A 27,391-nucleotide genomic window follows, 5' to 3' on the forward strand; every position below is an offset into this window, starting at 1 on the left:
TAGTCCTCCCAAAATGCATCACCTCACACTTCTCAGGATTAAATTCCATTTGCCACTGCTCCACCCATCTTACCAGCCCATCTACATCATCCTGTAATCTAAGGCTTTCCTCCTCACTATTTGCGACACCACCAATTTTCATGTCATCTGCGAACTTACTTGTCAAACCTCCTATATTCACGTCTAAATCATTAATGTACACTACAAACAGCAAGGGTCCCAGCACCGATCCTTGTGGCACACGACTGGTCACAGGCTTCCACTCGCAAAAACAACCCTCGTCCATCACACTCTGCCTCCTGCCACTAAGCTAATTTTGAATCCAATTTGCCAAATTGCCCTGGATCTCATGGGCTCTTAACTTCTTAACCAATCTCCCATGCAGGACCTTATCAAAAGCCTTACTGAAGTCCATGTAGACTACATCAACTGCTTTACCCTCATCTACACATCTAGTCACTGCCTCGAAAAATTCAATCAAGTTTGTTAGACACGATCTCCCCCTGACAAAGCCATGCTGACTATCCCTGAATAATCCCTGCCTCTCCAAGTGGAGATTAATCCTGTTCCTCAGAATTTTTTCCAATAGTTTTGCGACCATTGAAGTTAGACTCACTAGCCTGTAATTACCTGGGTTATCCCTGCTACCCTTCTTGAATAATGGTACCACATTTGCTATCCTCCAGTCCTCTGGTACCTCTTCTGTGGCCAGAGAGGATTTGAAAATTTGTGTCAGAGCTACTGCTATCTCCTCCCTTGCCTCACATAACAGCCTAGGATACATCACATCTGGGCCTGGGGATTTATCCACTTTTAAGCCTGCTAAACAGCTAATGCTTCCTCCCTTTCAATGCTAATTTGTTCAAGTATATCACAATCCCCTCCCTGATCTCTACACCTACATCGTCCTTCTCCATAGTAAACAGAGATGAAAAGTAATCATTTAAAGCCTCACCTATGTCCTCCGGTTCCACACACAGATTGCCACTTTGGTTCCTAATGGACCCTACTCTTTCCCTGGTTATTCTCTTGCCCTTAATGTTTTCACAAAACACCTTGGGATTTTCCTTTATCTTGCCCAACAGTGTTTTTTCATGTCCCCTCTTTGCTCTCCTAATTATTTTTTTAAGTATCCCCTACAATTTCTATACTCCTCTAGGGCCTCCGCTGTTTTCAGCGCTTTGAATCTGCCATAAGCCTCCTTTTTTTTGCTTATCCAATCCTCTATATCCCTTGACATCCAGGGTTCCCTGGACTTGTTGATCCTACCCTTCACCTTTACAGGACCATGTTGGTCCTGAACTCTCACTATTTCTTTTTTGAATGACTCCCACTGGTCTGATGTAGACTTTCTTACAAGTAACCGTTCCCTTTGGCCAGATCCTGTTTTATCATATTGAAATCGGCCTTCCCCCAATTCAGTACTTTTATTTCCATTCCCTCTTTGTCCTTTTCCATAACTACCTTAAATCTTACGGAGTTACGGTCACTATCCCTGAAATGCTCCCCCACTGACACTTCTACCACTTGTCCGGCTTCGTTCCCTAGGATTAGGTCCAGTACCGCCCCTTCTCTTGAAGGACTTTCTACGTGCTGGCTCAAAAAGCTTTCCTGTATGCATTTCAAGAATTCCCCCCCTTTAATCCTTTAGCACTAAGAATATCCCAGTTGGTATTGGGGAAGTTGAAATCCCCTGCTATTATTACCCTATTATTTTTACACATCTCTGAGATTTGCCTACATATCTGCTCCTCTATCTCTCCCTGACTGTTTGGAAGCCTGTAGTTTCCTTGACATGTCCAAACAACAGTGCCTCAGAGTACTCAGGCTCTCATGGCTGGTCGACATGGACATCTACAGCTTCTAGAAGCAAACCTCTGCTCAAGAGGAGCAAGTGGTCACAAATTGCCCGTGGCTGTCAAGGTGACCACAGCTCTCAAGCACTTCAGGTGCATCTCCTTCCAGCGATCACCTGTGACATCTGCAGAATTTCACAATCTGCAGCCCACAACTGCATCCCCCAAGTCACTGATGCCTCGTTTTCCAAGGCCTCAAACTATACACTTTGACATGGATGAGACGGGTCAAACCCAGTACGCTGTCAGCTTTGCTTCACTTGCAGGGTTTCCACAGGCTCAGGGGGTGATTGATTGTACTCATGTGGCAATCAAGGCACCATCAGATCAGCCAGGCATCTTCATTAAACAGAAGGACTTCCACTCCTTCAATGTGCAGCTGGTCTGTGACCACCGCAAGACCTGTCTGTGTCAGATATCCAGGGAGTTACAATGACTCCTTCATCCTTCGGCAGCCTCATGTACTGCAGGTGTTCTCTCTACCAAACAGTTTCAGTGGCTGGCTCCTGGGAGACAAGAGCTATTCACTGAAGACCTGGCTGTTGATCCCAGTGAGGAACCCTACCACTGAGCCACAGGAGCTATAGGACAGGAACCAGATGATCATTGGGGCAACAATACAACAAGCCATTGGCTTGCTCAAGATAAGATTCCGGTCCCTTGACAGATCTGGAGGTGCCCTTCAATATGCCCCAGCAAGGGTCTCCAGGACTGGTGTGGTCTGCTGTTCCCTTTACAACATGGCACTGCAGAGAGTACTGGAGCTGGCGCAAGAGGAAGGTAGGGAGCACCCGACATCCTCGGAGGAGGAGAAGAGGCTGATGTGCCTTTGGTGCCTTCAGCAGCACACCTGACTGCCAGAGAAGCCTGTGACAGACTCATTCAGAAACACTTCACTTGAAAAGTGTGCTTGCAGCATGTGAGCTTTCCATAAAGATCCCTGTGCAACTAACCATGCACCCCCCCACCCACACCTGCTTCCTATAGTCACCCAGACAACCATCACAGTCACACCCTTTCCTTCTCATCAAGGCTGATCATTCCATTCAGTGGAAGGAAACTGAGCAGGATGAATGGGAGATTTATCAAAGTAGAGGCTATGAGAATGAGAAGTTCACATAAATTTAAGTAACAATGTTATAAGCCCTTTGTGCAACTAAAACATTTTCCTCTTCCGTTTCCTATTACTCCTACGTGGTACTACCCCTGTGACTTCAGCAGAGCTGCTCGTTTCCCTGCTCTGATACATGAGATGGCTGTAGTGTAGATCCTCTGGGCTTTGAAGACCATGAAGGCCCCACCAAAGACTGCCCCACCTGCACTTGTGCAAGTGAAAACTTGATCATCGGAGCAGAAGCCAGCTTGTGAGGCTCTATCTGAGAGGGTGCAAAAGCCAAGAAATGGGGTTGCCTTGAGAAAATCCCCACTGCCATCAACCCTTTCTTCATATTTCCTCTCATGGTCCACCTGCACTTCCCTGCTAACCAAGAATGGGAGAGCACTTGGTTGTATGTAAGGCATTAAGCCTCTATAAACTGGCAGCCAGAGTGTGCAGGCCATTGGTCAGAGCCAGCAGGCACTCGGTGGCCTGCCATGTCATATTCTCCATGAGGTTGGCCACTCTTTCTACGGAGATGATCATCAACGCAAATGCCTGAGACTACATGGCACTTATGCTGCAGATGGACTCCTCCAATCTCTCTCTCCAAGGATGTGCTATGACTCTAGAAATGCTGACAGCAGCATTGACATTTTCTATCACTGCTCCACAAGTTCCCTTTTCATTGATGTCCCTCGAGGCTCAGCATTTGCATCCAGCTGAACAGAGCTTGGGGAGTGTCCAATGCCTTCCGACAGGAACTTTGCACTGCTTTCCCTGTCTCCTGCACCTGCTCCTGCTCATATATGATGTGCGCCTCACCTCATGTATCATTATGTCTATCTGTACTGCTGAATTCGCTAAGGTGTGTGTATCAGCGCTAGTGGAGGGTGTGCAGGAGTCATGTTATGGTGCAAACTCAGAGTGCTCATCTTCCTCTGAGACTCCCCCCTCGTCTCCTCTATAGGGACCTGCGATGGACCTGTGAGGGATGGAAGATGTGAGTTAGTGCTGAAAGTAGTTGAAATCGGGGACTAACTTTTCATATTGTAGATCATGATATTGGTGACATTAATTCAACATGAGTGACTGTTAAGTGCTAAGTGGAAGTGTTTCATCTAATACTGTCACCAAGCCTCTGGGCCACCCCCATCTCTCCATTGCCAGTGCCCAGTACTTGTGCCACTCTGCCAATCTCCAGGGCTTCCTCCTCCAGCGCGGTCAGGGTGGCAATGGCTGCAGCTCCACCCCCGGTTCTCTGCCTCTCCCTATAGTTGTGTGCTCTCTTCTTCCGCAATGAGAAAAAGCAGAAAGTTAGGAGTGTGAGAAATAAAATGAGTGCTGATCACGGATGAAGAACATTTGAGGAGGGTGATTGTGAGGGATGCATGTAAGAAGGCAATAGGATGAGTGTGAGTGTTGCCTGTTGAGATGGAGATTTAAGAAGGAGGCTGGAGGAAAAGGAATAAAAACAAGAAATGCTGGAACCACTCAGCAGGTCTGGCAGCATCTGTGGAAAGAGAAGCAGAGTTAACGTTTCGGGTCAGTGACCCTTCTTCGGAACTGCTTTTATTATATGGAGGAAAAGGAATGTGTGTGACAGCAAGGTGTGTTGGCAGAGGAGTGCTGTGCAGGAGAATGCAAGGGAGGTGAGAGAGTGATGGCTGCCAGTTGAGGGTTGTATGATACTCACCATGCCTGACTTTATGAGGTCATTAAGTCTTTTGCAGCACTGAATCCAGGTCCTGTGCACCAGACTTTTGTTGTTCACTGTCTCTGCTACTTGGAGCTATGCCTGCTTAGTCAGGCTGGCTTTTTAAAAATTTGTTCATGGGATGCTAGCATTGCTAGCAAGGTCTGCATTTGTTGCCCATCCCTAATTGCCCTGAGAAGGCTGGCCTCCTCCTCCCATTCACAGGAAAGAGGACTTCTCTTCTGACCCTGACTTCATTCATCATAGCCTCCATGGACAAATCTGAGAAATGGAGGGTAGCCTTCCCACATCTTGCTTCGATCCAGCTGCAGTTTCCTCCTTCCCAATGGTATATTCAATGCTTCACTCACTACTGCCATTGTGAACCCTGCTGGAGTCCCTTTAAATATTGATCCTTCACTGCATGATTAGAAGCGTCATTCCGTCCACCCTCCTAGATTGGTTGGACAACCCAGAGGAGGGATGATAATGCTGTGGTTCAGTGAAACAGCCTCAGCAAAGCCCACCAATTACTCAAATGGGTTCCCGACCACTAATGGTCTGCTGGGACTAAGTCCAGAAAATTCCACCCATTACTGAAACCAACTAATGAATTGTTTATATAATATAAAAAACACCAAAATGTGCTGGAAAATACTCAGCAGGTCTGGCAGCATCTGTGGAGAGAGAAGCAAAGTTAACGTTTCAGGTCATGAAAGCTAACTCATTCGCATCTTAATTAGAAAGTAAAATACTGCAGTACTGGTGCAGACCGGTGACACACTTTAAGGCTGAGGTTAACGTGCCTGCCATCCTATGTACGGTGCCAGACATGTTGACATCCAGAGTCTGTATGACCATGGTCATGGCCTGCATGGCCTCACTTGATGGCCGCGATTGAAGTTTCACCCACTCGTGCTTGACGTGGACTCCTCCATTCTCTCTGCAATCCTAGACAAAGTGTGAGGAATGCCTGTCAATATGTCACAGATTTTCTGCTGTTCCTCAATAATTACTCTTTTCATTGATGGCCCTAAGGGTACAGCATCTGTGTCCAGCTGAGCAGAGCTTGGAGAGGGCCGTGCCCTCCGATGCAGACTCTCCACAGCTGTCCCTGACACCACCATCTGCTCTTGTTCTCTTGAGAAATGTAAGTCGCCTGGTGAAAACCCAACTATATATCTAATTCGACCCACTGAAGTGCGAGTATCTGCGCTGGTGCATGGTAAAAGTAAATCCTGTGATGGTTAGACCCAGAAGAAACTTGTTTTTCTGAGGGTTCTTCATCTGTGAGGTTCACCAACTGCTGTTGCATGAGTGGAGGCTTTGGCAGAGAGAAAAGACATGAATTAGTACTGACAAGGTAAGAATGTTGCAACTAAGCATTATGAAGATGATCATATTTCATTCGCTACTGAAATCAAGTCAATATGACTGAGTGTTGTATGACATGTGGGTCATTGACATTTAATTCTGTCGCCAAGTAGCTGGGAGCTCCCCATTTCCAATAGCCAGGGATGGCGAGATTCCACTAATCTCCAGTGCCTCCTTCTCTGCAGCTGTCAACTGGAAAATCGATGGAAGGTCACCTCCAGGCCTCTCCTTTTTCTATGTGTTTTGCACTGTCTCTTCCTGCAATACAGGAGAGAACAGACCTACGAGTAACTGTAATGGCATACATTAATCCAATGGAGTGGATGAGGTTGACTATCAGGCAGAGGTGTCAAATTGTTTAAGGGTGAGTGGCTGTGGTGGATGGATAAATGGAGATGTCAGAAAGTGCATAGAATGAGTCCAATGAGTGTGCTTGCAAGGCAAGTGTCTGTGAGGAATGATGTGATGGAGTAGACTTAACAAGACAGGGGGAGGGGTGATGTGCACAACAGGATGTAGGTGAATATGCAATGGTACTAACCCTTCCTGATCTGGTTATCTCATTGAAGTGCTTCCTGCACTGGATCCATGCGTATGACACAATGCTCCTGCTGCTAACCTTGACCACCTCCAGGCACGCTGTGTGAGCAGCAGCGTACTTGCTCCCATTACTGGGCAAGACTATCTGTCTCCGACTCCTCACTGCTGCCAGCAGTACATCAAGGGAGGCGTTTTTAAAGTGGCCCCCAGCCTTTGAGCATCCTAAGTCCACCTTGTAGGATTGTTGTCTCTGTTCCAAAACCTCCAACTCTGCCAAATTGCATCCTTGAAGTGGCCCTTTAAATACTCCAGTTGAGATTATGTCAAGTTGGTCTGCCACACATTCAACACAAAACCTGATGTAAAATTATCAAGAGGTGCCTGCATTAAAATATCACAGATAGATGTGCTGAAATGCCACCTGACGTTGGAGTCCCGCCGCTCTCAATATGTCTTGCAGGTAACATCCGTCCTCAGTGTTTGAGCTGAAAAGCCAGGCATTCACTGGCTGCACTAGCAGTTGAGGGGTTAATATTCATTTATGTAATATTACTGAAGTAATTACAACTATTCCAAGAAACCTGTAATAAACCACAATGTATTCATGTTTGTTAGATTGTTATTAATTTGTAATGTTTGCTGGTAATGAAATGTTGAAAGAATTTTTAGTTATACATTTGATTTCACAGCCTAGAGTTATTGGGGGTGATTTTTGTCTGCTTGTTGCCCATTTACAATGGAAATTAGGACAATAGTAGATGATTTTTGTAAAATACCCTACTCCCTACTGGCCACCCAATGTCCGTGCGACTTAATGTTTGAGCATGCTTCAAAATGGGTCACCTACACCAGGTATAGGAACTTGATGCGATTTCAGTTATCAATGGGTGGAGTGTGCTGTTCCCATTGGTGCAGGATGAAGAGAATCCAAACAAGTGGTCCTTAAAGAGGCTGTTACAAAAATACTTCAAAATAATCTGTGACACTGCACCTCCTGAATCCACAAAGGTCTTTTGGCTGCTGCTGGGGACTCCCATGCCCTTCCACAGGATTGCTCCCTCTGCAAAGTGACAACTTCCAACTTGGCTCCACAGAGAAGCCATGGTTTTCCCTTTCCCGATTGGTGAAATCCTTGTCAGCATTAATTGTGCACTGGCAGCTCGCTAACTAACATGACAACGATTCGAGCCACTCACTAGTGCTATTGGGTCAGTAGTGCATTTGCTCGACCTACTGCCCGTCCGATCCATGCTACATCTGAAAATTAGCTCCAGTCTTTTTTGACCTTTATCTGTTTATAATCAATTTTGATGTATCTGTTTGAAAAATTAAACATTAAAATATGACTTACCACACTGTAGCAATATCAACTTAGAATCATTCCAAAAGGACAATTCTTCATTTTAAGTGCCGAACACATAATTACAATCAGTCTATAACTTGTTAAATCGTAACGTATAACATAAAAAACAAAGGGTTTGCAATAATGTATAGGGTACCAAAAGAAATAACAACACATTGGTAAGTGATTCCTAATCAGTATTTATTACTTACAGGATAATAAATGGTTGACAGTAATTGAATTGAGCAATTCTGATGACATCATCAGCATTCAAAAGCGTCAGTAGAAGCCTGAAACTGAATTATCACCTTTAGCTCATTGCCAGCAATTTAGTTTTTTTTGCAAGCTATGTTGAATGGCTCAGCCAATTTTTAAATGATGTTTTCAATCTTTCTTATCATTATGCAGCAAGCAAAGTAAGTGTGTTAGGATGATATGACACGTGATAAGATGGCAATGACAATAGGCATCCAGTTTTATTTGACTAAGAAATAAGCTACAGATTAGATAGCAAATCCTAAAATCATAGGCTGCGAAATTCCGGCCACTGGGGTTGCTGGGGAGTGGTTGCATTACCCATCAGTGAATGCTGGTTCCACTGAGAGTCCAACCAATTTAGCAAGCACTGACACCGAGTGCCAACTCTCTCACTCCACAGTACTGAGATCTCTAGGGTCATCCTCTTAAAAAAAAAATGAAGCTGAATAAGCATCACACACACATGAAGGTACTAATGACCATCTTGCAGAACCAAATGCCAGGTCACAGAAAAGCCCAATGCCATCTGAGAAGGGTTCAACATGAAGCAACACAGCCTGGAATGAGTGGTGGTACCAGGAATATCTATTTCCATTTCCCCGACAGAGAGGCCTTCACACCATTCAGCGCATCCCTAGTGGATGCTTCGATCACTGACCATCAGGCCTTTGGAACCATTTCTGAGATTTTTGGGGTGAGGTCCTTCAGGGTCTGCAGGATTTTGCTGATTTCCATGTCAAATGCTGAACAATGGACATTCAACTACAGGACCAGGCATAAATTATGTGGCCAGAATCTGCCTTCATGATTATGTCCTTGTCCTTGATGACTTTGTGACGTTTTCAGTTAGTCCCTTAGATGCATGTAGCTGTCATGATAAAGGGGCAGGATACCCACGTGATGCAGTCTGTGGAGGGTCCTCCTCAGACTCAAAAGATCTATAATGAAGGCCAACTTTGCCCAAGGGAGTTCAATAAATCACAGCATAGCCAAGCACAACTGGAAATACCTCAAGATGATTAAGGATGATATCATGTGAAGGATGTGTCTCATCCCGGAAATCATCAGTATGTCTGGTAGCATCTGTGGAGAGAGAAACAGAGTTAACGGAAATGCTAACTCTGTTTCTCTCTCCACAGATGCTGCCAGACCTGCTGAGCATTACCATCATTTTCTGTTTTTATTTCAGATTTCCAGCAGCCGCAGTGTTTTGTTTATATATCTCATTCTGTTGTTTTTGCAGCAAGCTGAAAATGACCCTTTTTAAATCACAGAAGTAACCATTTTGAATGGCTGATAAAAATTCATTGGCACCGCATCCATTTTCAGGTGCTAAATGGGCAGCTAAGCCTCCAATATGGCAAGCAGGAAACAAACACTCTGTACCAAAAAGGTCAGTTTTTAAAAATACTGATGCAAAAGTGTTCCTCCTGGCTTCACTGCTGTTCTGCAGACTGGTCACTGCCCCTCCTGATCACTTTCTTCCCAATCACCCCCCATTCCAGTTACCCCCCCACTCCTGATTACCTTCCTGTCCCATGAAGTACTAGGCTGAGGCTGCTGCCAGTGATGCAGCAACCGATATTCAAAGCATCTTTGTTGTCGAGTTGCCTGAAGGTATCCAGCAGGTGTTTGCAGTTCACTGGTCTCAGTTAAATGAGGCCCGAGGCCCAATATTGGATGTGCTTCTGGCTTACCCATTCAGGCGCTGGGATAATTTTCTGTACCCAGTTCACGCTGGCACCTATTTTTTAGGCCTACATCTTTGCTTATGTCAAGATGAGGAAATCTTATTGGATGTGTTTATTACTTGATATTTCCTGGCAAGATTGCAATTAAGTTCTTTTAGAATATATATTCACAATTTGGCCAAAGAGAACACATTTATATGAACATATTTATAAAATCACCACATCTGGAAACCTGAAGAATTCTCCTCTGACCCTTCTGAATTTACAACGTTGGCAAGAATTCTCACCAGTTGGAAACATATATTGGAAATTTTGGACCTACATTGTACATGATTTGCTGACCATTTGCACACATGAATGTCTGCTATTTGTTGCTTGCGGACAAGGCCCCTGCTATCTGTTTAGTCAGAACATACCCCACAATGTCATCTTATACAATAAACTAAACACAATAGGAAGACTGTTAAGAAAGGAGATGCAAATTATTTATTACCTATACATGTCAATAATAAACATTTTCAACATGATTAGTGATCATCATTCATAAACCAGAATTAAATATTAACAATAGCTTGAAAAGTTGGTTGTACTTTGGATAGAAGAATTGCCTCCCATAACTCTTTTGCTATCCTTTTATGTAGAGATGGTCACTCTCTGCAAGGAAACTGAACTGAAACTATAAGTGACCAATCTGTTGATATTTTATATGTAGGACAAAATATACCACTTTTGATCTCTATGATTCTGTAAATGAAAATACCTGTCACCGATCTCTGTCTGACTCAACCAAAGCTGCATACCAAGGTTTTGTACATTGTACCTTATACTGTGAGACATGTTAACATAAGCTCCAATTCAGAGATAACCACAGGTTTTCCAGAGAAAACCATTTAACATTAAAGTCATGCTGTTATAACCCTTTGAACACTGAATTTTCTTGACAGTATTAAAAACTGCATATTTCATCATTTAATATCAATATAACATAGTTCTCAAATATTTTAAGATTGAATTAAAAGAATGAAAAGAGGAAAATAAATTATCAGTGGTGCTCCCCAAAATAAGCATTGTAGCATTGTCATATTTTCATTCTAATGTAAAATGCTACCACAGACGCCAAAGGGTTAATGGTTATATTGCTTCCCTGCTACACGATTTCTGAAATAGAAGGCTACATTTTCAATTTTAAAAACATGCTGTTATGATGAAACATAGTGCTATCACATTTGCTGGACTGCACAGTAACTTTTTAGTCCTTGCTGTGCAAGTTTCACTATGTATAAGAAAATTTTATTTTGGGATGAGAAAGGTGGCTTGTAATTTGCTGTAGATTTTTTTTTTATTCTTTCATGGGATGTCGGTGTCACTGGCAAGGTCAGCATTTGTTGCCCATCTATAATTGCCCTTGAGAAGGTGGTGGTGAGCTGCTGCCTTGAACTGCTGCAGTGCATGAGGTGTAGGTACACCCACAGTGCTGTTAGGGAGTTCCAGCTTTTTGACCTTTGCTGTTTGTAGTATATATAAATGATTTGGAGGAAAATGTAGCTGGTCTGATTAGTAAGTTTGCGGACGACACAAAGGTTTGTGGATAATGATGAGGATTGTCAGAGGATACAGCAGGATATAGATCGGTTGGAGACTTGGGCGGAGAAATGGCAGATGGAGTTTAATCCGGACAAATGTGAGGTATTGCATTTTGGAAGGTCTAATGCAGGTGGGAGGTATACAGTAAATGGCAGAACCCTTAGGAGTATTGACAGGCAGAGAGATCTGGGCGTACAGGTCCACAGGTGACTGAAAGTGGCAACGCAGGTGGATAAGGTAGTCAAGAAGGCATACGGCATGCTTGCCTTCATCAGTCGGGGCAAAGAGTATAAAAATTGGCAAGTCATGTTGCAGCTGTACAGAACCTTAGTTAGGCCACACTTAGAATATTGCGTGCAATTCTGGTCGCCACACTACCAGAAGGACGTGGAGGCTTTGGAGAGGGTACAGAGGAGGTTTACCAGGGTGTTGCCTAGTCTGGAGGGCATTAGCTATGAGGAGAGGTTGGAAAAACTCGGATTGTTTTCACTGGAACGACGGAGGTGGTGGGGCGACATGATAGAGGTTTACAAAGTTATGAGCGGCATGGACAGAGTGGATAGTCAGAAGCTTTTTCCCAGGGTGGAAGAGTCAGTTACTAGGGGACATAGGTTTAAGGTGCGAGGGGCAAAGTTTAGAGGGGATGTGCAAGGCAAGTTTTTTACACAGAGGGTGGTGAGTGCCTGGAACTTGCTGCCAGGGGAGGTGGTGGAAGCAGATACGATAGCGACGTTTAAGAGACATCTTGACAAATACATGAATAGGAAGGGAATAGAGGGATATGGGCCCCGGAAGTGCAGAAGGTGTTAGTTTAGGCAAGCATCAAGATCGGCGCAGGCTTGGAGGGCCGAATGGCCTGTTCCTGTGCTGTACTGTTCTTTGTTCTTTGTTCTTTGACTCAGTGACAGTGAAGGAACGGTGATATAATTCCAAGTCAGGATAGTGGATAGTGTGTGGCTTTGAGGGGAACTAGCAGGTGCTACCTTTGACCTTCTACTAGGTAGAGGTCATGAGTTTGGAAGGTGCTGTCAAAGGTGGCTTGCAATTTGCTGCAGTGCATCTTGTCGATGGTACACACTGGCTTCCACAGTGCATCAGTGGCGAGGTGACTAAATGTTTAAGGTGGTGTATGGGGTGCCAATCAAGAGGGCTGCTTTGTGCTGGATGGTGTTGAGCTTCTTGAATGTTGTTGGAGCTGCACTCATCCAGATAAATGGAGAGTATTCCATTACATACCTGACTTATGCCTTGTAGATGGTGGACAGGCCTTGGGGAGTCAGGAGGTTAGTTACTCGCTGCAGAATTCCCAGCGTCTGACCTGCTCTTTCCACCACAGTACTTATATGGCTGGTCCAGTTCAGTTTCTGGTCAGTGGTAACCCCCAAGATGTTGATGGTGGGGTATTCAGCGATGGAATGCCATTGAAAGTCAAGGGGGAATGGTTAGATTCTCTCTTGTTGGAGATGGCCATTGCCTGGCACTTGCATGGTGTGAATGTTACTTGTCACTTATCAATTCAAGCTTGAATTTTGTCCAGGTCTGCTGCATGCAGGCACATATTTCTTCACTATCTGAGGAGTTGCAAAAGGTACTGAACACAGTGCAATCACCAGTGAACATCCCCACTTCTGAATTTATGATGGAGGGAAGTTCATTGATGAAGCAGCTTAAGATGGTTGTGGCTAGGACAGTACCCTGAAGAACTGCTGCAGTGATGTCCTGGGACTGAGATTATTGGCCTACAACACCGAAACAATCTTCCTTTGTGTGGGTATGACTCCAACCAGTGGAGAGTTTTCCCCCTGATTTCCATTGACTTCAATTTTGCTAGAGCTCCTTGATGCCACACTCAGTCAAATGCTGCCTTGATGTCAAAGGCAGTCAGTCTGACCTCGCCTCTGGAATTCAGTTCTTTTGTCCATATTTGGAGCAAGGTTATTATGAGGTCTGGAGCTGACTGGCCCTGCAGAACCCAAACTGAGCATCGATGAGCAGGTTATTGCTGTGTAAGTGCCACCTGATAGCACTGTCGACAACACTTTCCATTACGTTGCTAATGATTGAGAATGGGTTGATGGGGCAATAATTGGCCAGATTACATTTATCCTGCTTTTGTGAACAGTACATACCTGGGCAATTTTTCAGATTGTTAGGTAGATGCCAGTTTTGTCGCTGTACTGGAACAGCTTGGCTCGGGGTGTGGCCAGTCTGGAGCACAAGTCTTCAGTACTACAGTTGGGATGTTGTCAGGGCCCATAGCCTTTGCAGTATCCAGTGTCTTCAGCCGTTTCTTGATATCACATGGAGTGAATCGAATTGTCTGAAGACTGGCATCTGTGATGCTGGGAACCTCAGGAGGTGTCTGAGATGTGGAGCCTCCTCCTCTGTTTCATTGTTTAATTGTCCACCACTATTCGCGATTGGAATTGGCAGGACTGCAGAACTTTGATCTGATCCATTGGTTGTGGGCCCACTTAGCCCTGTCTATTGCTGCTTTTGTTGTTTAGCATTCATGTAGTCCTGAGTTGTAACTTTACCAGGTTGGCACCTCATTTTTAGGTATGTCTGATACTGCTCCTGGCATGCCTTCCTGCACTTCTCATTGAACCAGGGTTGATCCACTGGCTTGGTGGTAATGGTAGAGTGAGGAATATGCCAGGCCATGAGGTTTACAGATTGTGGTTGAATATAATTCTGCTGCTGATGATGGCCCACAGCGCCTTATGATGCCCAGTTTTGAGCTGCCAGATCTGTTCTGAATCTATTTCATTTAGCACAGTGGTGTGAAGATGGGACTTCGTCTCCACAAGGCCAGTGTGGTGGTCACTCCCACCAATATTGTCATGGATAGAGGCATCTTTGAGAGGTGGATTGGTGAGAACGAGGTCAAGTAAGTTTTCCCTTCTTGTTGGTTCTCTCACCACCTGACGCAGGCCAAGTCTGGCAGACATGTCCTTCAGCACTCGGTCAGCTTGGCCAGCAGTAGTGCTCCTGAGCCATTCTTGGTGATGGACATTGAAATTCCTGATGGACAATGCTGCAGTTTGAACTCTCCTTTCCTCTGTTTAATACAAACAGAGGTGATCAAAAAAACATATTCATTAACTTGATTAAGTTAGGCTTCATAATTCTACTAAATAGGACAATGTTGATAAACATGTGTTACCCGATAGAGGAGCTATGCCTGCTGGCCTCTCATATTGAAAAATAGGAGCTGCATTGCTCACAATTTGCCAATATTTGATACTGGTGGACGGGGTTCCCACAAGTAGGATGTATTTATCTTTTCTATCTCAATGGGTGGAATTTTACCGACCCTTGGGTGGTAGGAACGGAGAGGGGGGTAGTTGGTAATAAGCCCAGGAGCTGCATCGGAATGGAATGGCAGTCCCTTGGCTGCCCGCCAAATGGAGATAGGCTGCCAATTTGAATGATTAATGGCCCAATTAAGAGCAATTATCCTGGGCCGCTGGCATTTTACCAGCAGCAGAATGGCCTCCTGCTGCATGGGGAGGTCGCCAGCTTCATGGAGGTGGCCTCCCAGTGACTTTCTAAGGGGTCCATCGGAGCTGGAGGCTCCATGACATAGGCAGGGGGCCACTGGCAGCAAATGATGCCCCCACATCCCCAACGCTGCTGCTGGAGGGGTTTCCCCTCCATTCTCCAGGCCTTGCCTGCTTGGCCCACGTAAAAATGTATTTAATGCTCACCCTTTCGAGGGCGCCTCAAAATGGAAGTACTCTCGCATTCTCCTTGCTGCTTCAGCAGCAGCCACCTCTCTCAGTAGCGATGCCGAAGCTCCTGAGCTGCTGGCATTCGGATTGGGTCAGCAGCGTGAAAGGCCCGCTCACCATCCTTAACTGGTCACCTCCCCCATCTGTCGGCTCTTAATTCCCTCCTCCTAGCCATGTTGTCGGGGAAGTCCCATCTCCCATCCAAGCGGCCAGCCACCCAACAACTACCCCAATGAATGGACCTTCTCCACTTCGGCAAAATCTCTCCCATTATTGTGCAGCTATTTGGAGCATAGGAAGACAGCTGTGACATCATTTGGCATTTTTCTAACAACTTATCTCATACTTTTTGCCTGATGACCATTTCTATAAAGGGATCAAAACATTGTGAGCTAAATCCTGCATCTTTCTTCCCTGCCATACAAGGGGTGGCATAAATAATAACTAATCCTAAATTGAAGGCTAGATAAAATAAGAGATGACCACCATATTCTCCTGCAACTTCAAAAGTGGCTTATCCTATACTACTAAAATAATATACAGAAACAGATAGATTGGCAAGATGCTACACAGTATAAGAATCAAACTCACATCATATGCAAACTGGGCTGATCGTTAAATAAAACTGTAGGCTCAATTCTGCAGTAAGGCACTTAGGGTAAGGCCACATGTTGGCTGTGTTCATATCCTATGGAATCAGGTTGGTAGGCACTGAATTCTTGAATCAATGGGAGCAAGCATTTGAGATAGCACTGTGGGGTAGATCTTTCCTGTTCACAATTTGCCTCGTCCCTCATTATGAAAGCTCTCTATCATGGTTATGTGAAGGAAAACATTATGGAAGCACCAAAAGCTTACATTACTCCATTCTTGGGAAAAATTGTGCTGTCACTCTACAATTGAGAAGTACAGGATTAAATCGTCTCTGGCTCCAAGTAGAATCACTAATCGTCACGTGATTTCTAGATACCACAGCCATTTTAGTTGCCTTCAGACAATCAAGATAATTTTGCATCCGTTTGTCCCCATTGTCTGGAAGACTGGAAGATTTAGGCCAAATGATGGGAGTTTATGTAGTTATATTCTCCAGGTAATTTAAATAAGAGAGAGCAATATTTTTCTATGTCCAAAAAAAAGGGTAAAAGATAGCAATACCCAGGACACATGGACTGTATAAAAGTACAGCTACTGACCTGAAATACTTGGGGATGAAGACCTGAGGTGGTTTGGAATTACTGCCAGGCCAGTGCAGTAGACCCTGACCCTGTTAGAAATCCTGGGGTCAGGGTAATTTAACTGTCAAGAACGAGCATCAATACTGTTTCTGGTGCAACTGTGGCACTTGCTTGACTGGTGGGGGAGGAGGAACGTCACTGTAGCAACTTTCAGTTAAGTACATGGCTCTGCAGAGCATCCGAAGGATGGGAAAAATTAAAGAAAAATTATTTTTGTTTCTTCTGCCACTCAACATCAATTGAATAGAAAAGTCAAAGAGAGTATCGAACTTAAAGCAAAAGCATATAGTTGCTCAAAGATGGGTGACAGGTCAGAAGATTGGACTGAAAATTAAAAAACAGCAAAGAGTGACGAAAAGATTGATAAGAAGGAACATTCCTCATCTTATCCTTTATCTTCAAGTATTAGCAATAACTTGGCCAAAGTATTTTTTTAAGTTGATCTCCACAGAGCCATTTTTTTCATTTTCTTTATTCCAGAAATAGCTGTAAATCAGAAAATGGAAGGGAGAGAGGAACTCAAGAAAATTACATTCGTAAGGGAAGTGGTACTGAGTAAATTGTTGGAGCTGTGGGCTGACAAGTCCTTGGGTCCTGATGGACCTCATTCTAGGGTCTTAAAAGAAGTGGTTAGTATGATATTTAATGTGCTGGTGTTAGGACTAAGTGAGAAAGGTGAATACCAGACTTCACCTGGTCTTACCGTAACAGGGTTTAATTTTAAAAACACAATGTTTTTAGCTCCCCCTTGGTGAATCCTTGCTAACTGCTTTCCAATTATAAGGCAAAGAAACCAGCACAAACAGGTTTTCTTAGGTTTAATGAAGAAAAGTTGAAATTTATTAAACTTGAACTTAAACTCTAATTCGGTCGATGCCTATAGATACACAACGCTCCCATACTGGCATGCATATGCAATACATACATGCAAATAGAGACAGAAAAAGCAGAAGAACAAAAATAAAGTGGAAAAGTTTGAGGCAATATCTGAAGAGGTTTTGTTTAGGTTCTTCAAGCTCACTGTAGAGTCCTTTATTGCAGGTAGATCTTACTTTTCATTAGGGCCCAGTATTCTTCTTAAACCTTGTTCGCTGTAGGAGACTTTTCTCTCTTGGGGTTCATGTTCTTCAGTGGATTCAGAGCCTTGTGAGAAAGAGATGGGAGCAGACAGGAGAGATCTTCTCAGTCCAGGAGCAAACAGTCTTTTTCCAGTTCAAACTATACAATTCATAAAACCCAGGTTGTCAAGCAGCTAGTCACGTGACCAGCAGGTCTGACCATGACTGTTTGTCGATTCGGCTATCCCAGGAGTCATTCTGAAATTTGAGCTCCCTCACCTTCAATACCTGGTTATCAAAGTCCATTGTGGGTTAAATTGGATAAGGGAAGTAACCTCTCTTGTCCCTATTGGTATGCAAATGTCCTCCATCCAAGTCTGGCAGTCGTTGTAACAGGCCTTCTCTTCTTTCCAGCAACAATTTGAAATTTAATGTCCAAATTGCAAAATTACTACGCCTCATTCTTGGCAGGTGGGGGCCCAGCATTACACCTCCACACCCAGCGGAATGAAATGCGATTTTAGAAAAGGCGCATTTCATTAAAAGGGCCGAGATAAAATATAAGATACAGAAAAAAAACATGCATTTCTCTCATTCATTCCCATTCATTCATAAATCCTCAAACTTATTACAGCCTGTCTTTTCTTGGTGCCAGTGCTGCTATAATTGTCCTTTTTTGGCATCCCAAAAAACATGTGGTTCTTTGGGGAAGTTTTTCTTCAGTTTGCCCATTTCCATGGCTGCCTAGGGTCTTTGAGATGGTTAGGTTTAATTAGCCCTGAGTTGGAATTTTTTTTTCTGGAGAGTCAGTAGTGGGCGGGTCTATCCTGAATTCTCTTTCAGTGCTTTGCTGAGTCATGCAAAGGCATTTGACTTTAGTCGGGTGGTGGTTTTCTTTTTTCTGACTCTGGGGCAGGATTCTTTGCTAATCTTCCCTTTGTCCTCTGGGACACTCCTGCCTGCAGGTATTTGTGCAAACTCTACTGCACTCCCCTGTGGCACTTCGACTAGGTGAGGCATCACTCTCAAGGATTCTGTGCCCCCTAGAAGTCTTTCTTTGTCTCTGCACTTTCCTGTAAATGTTGTTGGCAACTCTGGTGGGATACCTCTAGTGTCTGCATTTACACAGGAGGATGTGGAGTCTAACCTGCCACATTTTTTGGGTTTGGCTCACTGGACAGTAGGGGTTTTCATCTGGGATTCCTCCCGGACTTCCTTTAACCGGCCCTCATGGTCACTCTTTCCCCTTCTCTTTCTAACCTTTTGCCAGCCTTGTGCCTGTCTGTCCCCTTTTGTTGCAGGCGGGGGTCCCCTACAGTTCACCAGCCCTCTGCTGGAGGGTCCTCCTCACACCGGTACAGGACTTAGGGGTGCAGGTTTCACTGCAGGTTGGGGTTTTCCCTCAACCTGGCACACGTGGCAACTCCTGCAGTACTCCACCACATCTTTGTGGAATTTTTGCCAGCCAAACTGCTATCTTATGCAGGCTTTGGTCTTCCGTATACCGACATGTACAGCCACTGCAGTCTCATAGGCCCTTCTTAATATTTCTCTCTGGTACCTCTGCGGCATCACTGACTGGTGAACTATTGTCCACTCCTTGCTCTCAGATTTGCGAGGAGAACTCCATTTCCCCATCAGTACCTCATTCTTTAAATAGTAGCAATCAGACACTCCCACTGCTTCACTTTCAGACTGGGCAGCCTGTGCTAACTCTCGCAATACTGGGTCGGCTCACTGAGCCTCAGCAAGGGAAAATCCATTTAATTCATTCCCTGGTTCTTCTAGTTTTCCAAAGAAAGTCTCAGACAGACTGACCTCATGGTCATCTGCTTGCAGTGCCAAAGCAGTCTCCTCTGGGGGAGCTGGTTTGATCATGGTCTCACTCATTACACATTCAGGGAAACTATAGGGAACCGTCTCCTGCCACTGCCCTGTCTCTCTGACCTCCTGCGGTCTCTCTTTTTTTACTGTGGGTGGTGGGGGGGGAGGTGGGGGGTGGTGGGTAACCACCTTCACTCCCACCAGATCATTACCCAGGAGCAGGTCAACCCTGTCCACAGGCAAACTAGGGACAATCCCTATGGTCACCGGTCCTGAAACTAGGTCCCACTCCAGGTGCACCTGGTGTACAGGTACAGGCATACACTGCCCTCCAATACCATTCGCCACCATTCTACTGTTCACTGCACTCTCTGGGGGAAAGGTCAGGCCTTTTCCCAGTAAAAGTGATCTGGTAGCCCCTGTGTCCTTGAGAATTACTATGGGTTTGCTTGCCCCACTTGAAGGGTATGGGGTTACTTTCCCTTCAGACACAAAACCTTGATAACCTTCAGCAATCCTATTAAATTTTCCTCAACTTGCAGCCATAAGCTTCCTGGGTCTCACTCTTACTGCAGTTAAAGCCACAGCTTGTTCTGCTGTGCTTTCCATCAGGTCCCCCTCTTCACTGAGCGGGTGTGCCCTGATTAACCCTACAGATTTTCCCTTTAGTTTCCAGAAGTCAGCTTTTAAAGGCCCTGCTTTATTACAATGGAAACACACAGGTCTCTGGGTCTCACTCTTACTCACAGCACCTTCCTTTTTGTCTAGAGGAGGGTCCCCTATGTCTCCTGCTTTCCTTTCTCTCTCAGGACAGCTTAGGCTCCTATCACCTTCCCACCCTTTGTCCCTTTCGGATTTGTGGGGGTGACTAGGAAAGGTTGTCCCCTGGGAAACCGACATAAATTAAAGCAAACTCATTGGCCAGAATGGTCACTTGGCAGGCTCTCTGAACCCACTGCTCCTCTACGTGGGTCTTTATGGAGAGTGGGAGAGAGTGTTTAAATTCCTCTAACAGAATTACTTCCCTGAAATTCTCATAGCTGAGCTGTACTTTAAGAGCCTTCAGCTACTGGTCAAAAGCCAGCTGCTTACTTCTTTCAAACTCCAGATAAGTTTGATTAGCTTGCTTCTTGAGGGTTCTAAACTTTTGGTGATAGGCTTCGGGTACTAATTCATATGCCCTGAGGATAGCATTTTTTGTCAGTTCATAATTTGATGAACTCTCATCTGGCTTGGAGAGCTATTAGCTTCAGTTGCAGACATGTTAGTATTCAATCACACACAACCACAAGAAAACCTGTATTGAAATTTTGCTCTTTTTGACTGAGGATAATTTGGCTTCCCACTTCCAATTTCTCTCGTTTGTCTGTGGGTAAAATCCAGGATGGTAGCCCCCAAATTTCTGTTAGGACCAAGTGAGAAAGGTGTCTAAGGGTCCCTCTCAGCCTTCTCCTGGTCTTATACTAACAGAGTTTAATGTTAAACACAGCGTGTTTTTAGCTCCCCTTGGTGAATCCTTGTTCACCGCTTTCCAATTATAAGGCCAATAAACCAGCATAAACAGGTTTTCTTAGGTTTAAAGAAGAAAAGTTGTAATTTATTAAACTTAAACTTAATCTCTAATTCGGTTGACGCCTACGGATACACAACGCGCCCATGCTAGCTTGCATACGTGATATACACATGCAAATAGAGATAGTAAAGAGCAGAAGAAAAAAAATGAAGTGGAAAAGTTTTAGGCAATATCTGAAGAGGTTATGTTATGGTTCTTGGAGCTCAACACACACCGCAGACTGTATATTCCTTTTTATTAATCTTGACTCTATCCCAACTACTATTCTTCTCTATTCTGTAATCTAATGGTGTGTGTGATTCTTGTGTGAATGAAAGTGTAGCGTAATTTTATTATTTTAGTTAGATCGGGTTTTTGGTTAAGTATAATTAACTCACCTCTTGTTTAAAATCAAGAACACCTGTCTCATTGGTTCTTTTGCTATCAGGGCAAAGGTCAAAGGTAAAACACTCACTGAAGTGGTAAGCACAGCCACTGTTAAAAGAAGAATAAAATATGTTGTGGTCAAACAAGAGGAATGACAAGAGGGGAGCCTTGAGACCTCTCCTCACCTGATCGTAACATCTGTCAGATGGAAAATATTAGAAGCTATGATTAAAGATGTTATAGTAGGGTACTTTGACAAATTCAAGGTCATCAGGCAGAGTCAACATGGCTTTGTGAAAAGGAAATCATGTTTAAGCAATTTATTGGAGTTCTTTGAAGAAACATAGAAACATAGAAAATAGGAGCAGGAGTAGGCCATTCGGCCCTTCGAGCCTGCTCCGCCATTCATTATGATCATGGCTGATCATCCAACTCAGTAACTTGTTCCCGCTTTTGCCTCATACACTTTGATCCCTTTAGATCCAAGAGCTATATCTAACTCCTTCTTGAAAACATACAATGTTTTGGCCTCAACTGCTTTCTGTGGTAGCGAATTCCACAGGCTCACCACTCTCTGGGTGAAGAAATTTCTCCTCATCTCAGTCCTGAAAGGTTTACCCCATATCCTGAGACTATGACCCATGGTTCTGGACTCCCCCACCATCGGGAACATCCTTCCTGCATCTACCCTCTCAAGTCCTGTTAGAATTGTATAGGTTTCTATGAGATCCCCCCTTACTCTTCTGAACTCCAGCGAATATAATCCTAACCGACTCAATCTCTCCTCATACGTCAGTCCTGCCATCCCAGGAATCAGTCTGGTAAACCTTCGCTGCACTCTCTCTATAGCAAAAACAACCTTCCTCAGATAAGGAGACCAAAACTGCACACAATATTCCAGGTGTGGCCTCACCAAGGCCCTGTATAATTGCAGCAAGACATCCCTGCTCCTGTTGTTGAATCCTCTTGCTATGAAGGCCAACATACCATTTGCCTTTTTTACTGCCTGTTGGACCTGCATGCTTACCTTCAGTGACTGGTGTACGAGAACATCCAGGTTTCGCTGCATATTCCCCTCTCTCAGTTTATAGCCATTCAGATAATAATCTGTCTTCCTGTTTTTGCTACCAAAGTGGATAACCTCACATTTATCCACATTATACTGCATCTGCCATGCATTAGTCCATTCACTCAACTTGTCCAAATCACCCTGAAGCCTCTCTGCATCCTCCGCACAACTCACCCTCCCACCCAGTTTTGTGTCATAAAGATGTAACATGTGCTGTGGATAAAGGGAAACTGGTGGATGTACTGTACTTAGATTTCCAGAATGCATCTGATAAGGTGCCACATTAAAGGTTATTGTGGAAAATAAAAGCTCATGGTATAGGGACTAACATATTGGCATGGATAGAAGATTGGCTAGCTAACAGGAAACAGAGAGTAGGCATAAATGGGTCATTTTCTGGTTGGCAAGATGTAATGAGTGGTGTGACACAGGGATCAGTGCTGGGGCCTCAACTTTTTACAATTAATATAAATGACTTGGATGAAGGGACTGAAGGTATGGTTGCTAATTTTGCTGATGACACAAAGATAAATAGGAAAGTAAGTTGTGAAGAGGATGTAAGGAGGCTACCAAGGGATATAGATAGGTTAACTGCATGGGCAAAGATCTGGCAAATGGAGTATAATGTGGGAAAATGTGAAATTGTCCATTTTGGCAGGAAGAATAAAAAAGAAGCATATTATCTAAATGGTGAGAAATTGCAGAGCTCTGAGATGCAGAGGGATCTGGGTGTCCTGGTGAATGAATCGCACAAAGTTAGTATGCATGTACAGTAAGTAATTAGGAAAGCTAATAGAATTTTATCATTTATATCGAGGGGAATTAAATATAAAAGTAGGGAGGTTATGCTTCAGTTAATACTGGACTAATACCTGGAATAGGCATTGGTGAGACCACATCTGGAATACTGTGTACAGTATTGGTCTCCTTATTTAAGGAAGGATGTAAATGCATTGGAAGCAGTTCAGGGAAGGTTTACTAGACTAATACCTGGAATGGGCGGGTTGTCGTATGAGGAAAGGTTGGACAGGCTACAGCATGGATACACGATCTGAACCCGACGAGACCTAACGACACGTGTGAGGGTCGGGTCAGGTCGGGTCGCTCTTCTGGGTCTGGCATTTGGGCTCGGGTCAGGTTGGTCCAGGTCGGACACAGTGACAGCCAGGACATCAAGGCGGGAAAAACTCCGCATTAGTCTGCAGTGAGTGATTCCATCCAAGGTAGAGCACAACCTCTTTAATATGATCAGCTTTATTCCGGTGGTCAGGTCGGGTTGGGTCGGGTCGGGCGTGACAAAAAATGAAAGGACTCAGGCTGGGTTGGGCTCGGGTCAGATGTGGTTCTGTTGGGCTCGGGTCTGGTTTCATTTGTAGACCCGAGCAGGCATTTAGGACAGGCTAGCCTTATATTCACTGGAGTTTAGAAGAGTAAGAGGTGATGTGATTGAAACATATAACATTCTGATGGGTCTTGACAGGGTGGATGTGGAAAGGATGTTTTCCCTTGTGGGAGAATCTAGAACTAGGGGTCATTATTTAAAAATAAGGGGCCACCCATTTAAGACAGAGATGAGGAAATTTTTTTTCTCTCAGAGGGTTATGAGTCTTTGGAACTCTCTTCCTCAAAAGGCAGTGAAAGAAGAGTCTTTGAATATTTTTAAGGCAGAGGTAGATAGATTCTTGATAAGCAAGTGGGTGAAAGGTTATCAGGGGTAGGCAGGAATGTGCAGTTGAGGTTACAATCAGATCAGCCATGATCTTGTTGAATGGCGGAGCAGGCTCGAGGGGTTGAGTAGCCTACTCCTGCTCATAATTCATATGTTTCTATGTATGTTCGTATGCATAAGAAAAACTGGTCTGCCAATTTTTTTTTTATTCACCTACCCTTACCGCAGTCCTCGTATTCCTAGCTTCCAGCATTGCTAAAGGCATAAATGGGTAAAATATATCATATTGAAGTATTTTCCTTATTTGCATCATATTATAACGCAATGCACCTGTTCATTCGTGACCAGGCATTTGATGGACTCATTGCCAAAAGTACTGGGATTTGCAGATTCACGTTTAGCTCCATTCCCACCACCCCTTCCTGTCTGCAGGAATGTAAGTGCTACCATGCCTTTGCCATTCTTTCTGCTCATTAATTTTATTCCTAACATTTTCTTCAACTTGATGGATCTGTCTCTGATAGATACTGATACACCGTAGGTCGAAAATAGAATGAGAATTCTGCCTGTAATACTGCTAATAAGACAGATGTTTAGCAATTGCCAGCACAACCCAGTCCTAGCCCTCTGCACAATAATTTATCTCCTGCATCTCTTAGCCTAGTTTCAATACTTTCAGTAATTAGTTCTTCCTATGTGCCTTAACAGCCCTGATAATTGTGATATACACAGTTGTGGTCAGCTATGGGTATGATTTACTAACTGTGTTGTATCTGTAATTGTGGCTGAGATTCAATCTCACAACAGCAATGCTTAAGTTGATGAGTTAAACAGCAAATAAGGCCAGCTGACTTGGTGCATGGGTCCAGGTGACACAGAATATCAGTGCTGTGCCCGAAACCAGTAGAACCATCAAAGAGGTGCAGAAGGTATTTGGTTACATCAAGAAAGCTACCAAAGTAGATGATTGCGATGGAAACAGTGCCACACAATTAGTTTAGTCAATAATCAAAGAATCACAGAATTGTTACAGCACAGAAGGAGGTCATTCAGCCCATCGTGTCTGCACTGGCTCTCTGAGTGAGCAATTCGCTTAGTCCCATTCCCCCACCTTCTCCCCATAACCCTGCACATTCTTCCTTTTCAGATAACTATCTAATTCCTTTTTGAAGGCCTTGATTGAATTTGCCTGCACCACACTCTGTGGCAGTGCATTCCAGATCCTAACCACTCATTGCGTAAAAAAGTTTTTTCTCATGTCGCCATTGCCTCTTTTGCCAATTACCTTAAATCTGTGCCCTTTCATTCTTGATCCTTTCAGAAGTGAGAAATTTGTGTTGCTATTGCCACAGCAACACACTTCCTTTAAGAAAAGGAAAATGAGTGAAGCTGTCATGTCATAGGCATATCACACAGAGAGATGGGCTCAGTATTTACAAACGAATGAGCCACTAAATTCTGGACATCTTCAGCAATTGAAATCATTGTGCATTTGACACATACATGGAGAAACAAGGTGATGACAAAATTAAGTAGCTATTCTTTTTATTCCTGTGGCAAAGAGCAACCATGTGAACAATGGCAGGATAATTAGCCTATGTAGCACACATTACAAAATATATGCAAAATGAAACCTGAGTGCTATTATTATCATTATAGGAACTTGTTGTCATTTTGCTTATTGCAGGTGAATGTTATGCACAATTCAAGGTAGGAACTAGTACTAACTATTACCATGCAAAACCTTGGCATCTTCAGAAGGGCACATGCTTGATTTTTAAAGCCATACTACTCACTGGAGTTGATCTGCCAGAAGTGGGGCATTTGCCACCACGAAGAGGTCTGTACTTTTGTAGCAATGCGTAATATGTAGGTCTAATCAGCCTTCAGTAACATGCAGCACCACTACACCACCCTTGCATCTACGTAAGTGGTTTGTTGTGACATCAAGTACACTGCATGATTATATTTTCCCTTGTGCTGCTGACAGATGAAGGCTGTTCTCAGATGACCTGGAGTGAACCAGTGGGCACATCTACACATCCACAGTTGCCCACACTATCAGTTTCAAAGAGCACTTCCCATAATCTTAGAAGTACTAGCACAGGAATCTGCAACCTGCAGCTCTGGTGCCGCATACGGCTCATTAAGGACACGTGTGCAGGTCCCGACCTTGATCGATCGAACTTATTTTGATAGTAATTAAATGGCTTTTTAAAAAAACTTTTATTAACATTATACTTGTGAGAAAGTATTATTCAATTAACAACTTTTTTTGTAAAAACCTTTAAAATGTTGTTGAAATATGTCTCCATTTTGTTTTTCATTATTATTGGAGTTTCAGTAACAGCATTGTGGCTTTTAAGATATTGTATTTTTGACTAAATTTAAAAAGTGACTATTCTTGTTATTAAGGTTGCCGATCCTTGCAGTAGCACCTCACCATCTCAGCAAGAGAAGACTTAATCTGCTATCAGGGAGATCCCAGAGCAGCCTATGAAAAGGGCAGTAAGCCCTTAAAGTGTCCCCTAAGGATGAAGACTGATGTTCAGAATGGAGTACACTGTAACATAAGCATGGATATGTATTTGGCTCCCTCGAGCACAGCGTAAATGCAATTCAAGAGTGTGTGCTCCAGAGGTCCACCTACATAGAGCAACTGATGCCAGTTGATATTTTAAATGTTGCATCTGCCACCTCTGAGGCCAGAGCTGCAGTGCTGGCAAACTTAATGCTTACGTGCAAGCACTCTGGCTGCTTTGGATATGAGAGAACAAGAAGTTGTCAAAGTAAGCCTTTACTCTTTGGGTGAAGGAATGCCCACAGGTAGCATGATGTAATTGGTACTCCTAGTATAGTTCTATGTGATTGTCTAGTTTACACAGTTGTAAAAGGAGGGCAAACAATGTTTCTGGCCAGTCCTGCAATTGGTTGTTTGGAATTAGCAGAACTTAATCAGCCAGCAAATATGGCAGTGCCTGCAAATACAACCTTAGAAAGTTTGGACCCAGATTGCACAGATCACAAGATAATTACGATGAATGATTTCATTTGGCCTATTTTAATTCAACCATCCAGAAACACCCTACAATCCCCATCACTGTAGCATTCAATTGTATGTCGAATGATTCCAAAATGTCATCTCCACAACTCTATCCAGGAGTGCGTTTCATGTACTGATCACTTTTTGTGTGAAGAGGTGAAGAGCAAATTTCTGATATTAATATTTAATTTGCTTTATAAATTTTGAAATTTGGTCCTTATCTTTCTTTCACAATTTACTTTAAAGTAATGCATCTGGAATTTCCGTGGAGGTTCCTCTAATCATTTGCCATATCTTTGGTGGAAGATTGGTGGAAATCTTGGAGAAACAGTATAAACAGCCACTTATGCTGAGGTATCACCAAAGTTACAGCTCATGATTGG

At 43.8% G+C, this 27,391-nt stretch overlaps 1 long non-coding RNA gene across 1 annotated transcript in view; it reads left to right on the top strand.

The window, feature by feature from the left end:
* The window catches only part of LOC137371718 (uncharacterized), an 80,417-nt gene that overhangs the window by 32,743 nt on the left and 20,283 nt on the right, over nt 1–27,391 (top strand). The gene's annotated exons all lie outside the window — the stretch shown is intronic.

The sequence above is a fragment of the Heterodontus francisci genome, chromosome 7 (genome assembly GCF_036365525.1).
Source record: "Heterodontus francisci isolate sHetFra1 chromosome 7, sHetFra1.hap1, whole genome shotgun sequence".
Classification (NCBI taxonomy): Eukaryota; Metazoa; Chordata; class Chondrichthyes; order Heterodontiformes; family Heterodontidae; genus Heterodontus; species Heterodontus francisci.